A 3,042-nucleotide genomic window follows, 5' to 3' on the forward strand; every position below is an offset into this window, starting at 1 on the left:
TACTTTTCTAACCTAACCCTTCGCTTTTCATCCGTGGTCGTCAATTTCTACCCCCAACTCCTTGTTCGAATGAAGAAATAAAGTATACCTTATATTTTTATTTTCATTCCACACCATCGCGTGTTTTCATAATTTCATCTTTGTGCAAGATCCCAAGTATTCTGAAAGATTGAAATGTCGTATTGATAAATAAATGAATGAGACATCACGCATGAGACATTTATATATACACTCAAAGGAAAACATAACGATCACAAGTGACAGATTTTATGTATGTTATTATTTTATAATTATTGCAACTATAAGCTGGTTTATTCAACTATATATACAATATACATGTACACTAATTGTACTTGTAAAACTTATATATTTGTCACCTTTCTAGATCTTGTTTTCAGAGTGCAGATATGATGCGAACAGAGAAAAGCCTGATCAAAAGTGAGTTGATCAAGGATGAGGAATCGATTTTGGGAAAAAAAATTCCAACATATAAATTACAGGAAGACGTGATAAGACAGAAGAAAGCTTCAACACTTAATTCTTCTCCTCTCAAGTTGCCGGAATAAATTTTGATGAGATCCAATAAAACAAGGAGAGAATCGAAACTCCGTTTCGAATCTGTACCCAAATTGCAGGAACTTCATGGAGGTTCCGTGTCGGCCGGAGGGCCCGGACGATCGGGAATCGATTTTGGCAGAAAAGTGAATCCAACGAGCGTGGCGACCGCCCGTGAGGCGGCGCGGTATCTCGATCCCACGAACAAGAAGTACATACACAACCGCTCTGAGCTCTCTCGGGGTCCGCGAACGGGGTTCGCCAATTCACGGGCTGGCAGCGATATCTACCATCTTGGCGCGTACAGGCGGAGGAAAATTTGGTAATAAAATTTGTTCCCGCCAGTTAGACCGGGCCCGTTGCCAAAAGCAGCTATTAATTCTTTATCGCGCATCTTCGATCTCCTGCCAAGTCCTGATCCGCCCCCGGATCCGCCGTGGATGGATGCTTTTCAATATCCAGCGGGATTGCCCTCCGAAGCTCATGTTCAAAAAACAAAGTACGAAAACTGCCGGTCGATCGATACTCAAAAATTAATAACGCTCGTCTCGCGTGACGAACGCTCCTCGATCACTGCCCCACCGTCACCGCGGAACAAAGTGCGAAATCCTACGTAATTAGCATCCAAAAAGATCGATAAGATTGCGGAATTTCGCGTTAACCGATCCCAGGACACGCATACGTTAATATAGGTAGCCGGTCGGAGTTTCGCGAGCCTCCGTCGTCGTGATTTTTTTCTTTTCTTTTTCCCCCCCGACTCGTGAACACTCGTCGAAGTCGTCGTGCGCCCCGACGTGCGCGCGTTTCGTGGAAGTAAGAGCAACGTCCCTCGTACAGCACGAGAAACGACTTAATACGTGGGTAGAGCGTATTCCCGTACACGGCGAGCTATGTACTCGCCCTGCACACCGATTTATGTACATACATAATGGCGATTGCCGGGCCAAGTCGCCGACATTTTATGGGACGAGCTGGCCACGAGCCCAGCGAACTCGTTGAGTAGATACGTTCGTCGAGTTGTCTTAATTCACAAACGAACAGAATCGCTCGAGAAAATTGTCGAATTGTCTTAATTCGCAAACAAAATGGATTGCTCGTTTTCAGTAGTTCTATATACAATAAAAGAGACTGATAAAAATATTTAAAATATTCAAATGCAGAGTCTCTGCTTGTTCATTGCAGGCTTGGATTGCGACGTAGCGAAAAAATTTATAGAAAATTCTTGCAAACTACATTAAAATGTAAATACTTTTTAATAAAATAACATCTGCAAGACGTATCGAAAACTCCTCCTATGTTTCAACCATCCCAGACAGCATTGAGAATTTTAAAAATTATTCTTTTGAAATTCTCGAATCATGAAATGTATTCTTCTTTCATTGCATTTTTGATCCAAAAATATTCTTAAAAGTTCCAAAAAATTTCACTTCATTATCATTAATTTTCAGATTATTTTTTCAGACAAAAAAACGTTTTTATATTCTATAAGAATTTGCAATGAAATAGCGTTATAATCGTTTCTATTTTTTTTTGTATTATTATTAAATGAAATTTAGAATAGTCTATAATTTTTTCAAGTAGTTCTTAACATATTGCATTTGCCTTACAACCTCCTTAATCTTACAATTAGCCCATTCATTTCGATCCATCAAGGCAATAGATTAATGAAATATTACAGTTATTTATACTTATTATTAGCCCATTCATTTTGATCCATCAAGGCAATAGATTAATAAAATATTACAGTTATTTATAATGCATTCTGAAATTTGAAACTTAAATTCTTAGCTTTTCTCAAATATGTATAAAAATAATTTATACATACAGTAGCTACTGTATGTATAAATTATTTTATAAACTAGTTTATAGAAATAAATGACAGACTAATGTACATCCATTTTTATTATAAAAGATTGAAATTTTTATATATTACAACGAGAAAGAAATTTTTAATTTATTTCGATTAATTTATTTCAGATATTTTTTTATACGATACACTTTTGATGTAATTCTCACATATCTATTACCTTAAAATTAAGAAATAGTTTAACTCATCGATACGATGTGCAGCAGCGGAATTGTAGTGTACGCCATCATCTATAATACATAAATATATCTAAATTAAGACACACAATATCACACAAACCTATACATTTTTTAAAATATTACGCATGATTATTTTATTCGCATTTTAATCAGGTATTTAATATATAAAGAAATTTTAAAAAACTTTTGAGGTATAAATTCTTACAAAATTTAACAAAAAACGTGAGAATCCCTAATTTTTATCTAAATAATCAAAACAATTATAGATTAAAATTTTAATACGTTGAAATATTTTATGCATATGTACATTAAATGTCATAAATATTTTAAGGAGGTTGTAATGCAAATGCAATATGTTAAGAACTACTTGAAAAAATTACAGACTATTCTAAATTTCATTTAATAATAATACAAAAAAAATAGAAACAATTGACCATCTGG

Source organism: Trachymyrmex cornetzi, unplaced genomic scaffold (genome assembly GCF_001594075.2).
Source record: "Trachymyrmex cornetzi isolate Tcor2-1 unplaced genomic scaffold, Tcor1.1 scaffold81, whole genome shotgun sequence".
NCBI classification, from domain to species: Eukaryota; Metazoa; Arthropoda; class Insecta; order Hymenoptera; family Formicidae; genus Trachymyrmex; species Trachymyrmex cornetzi.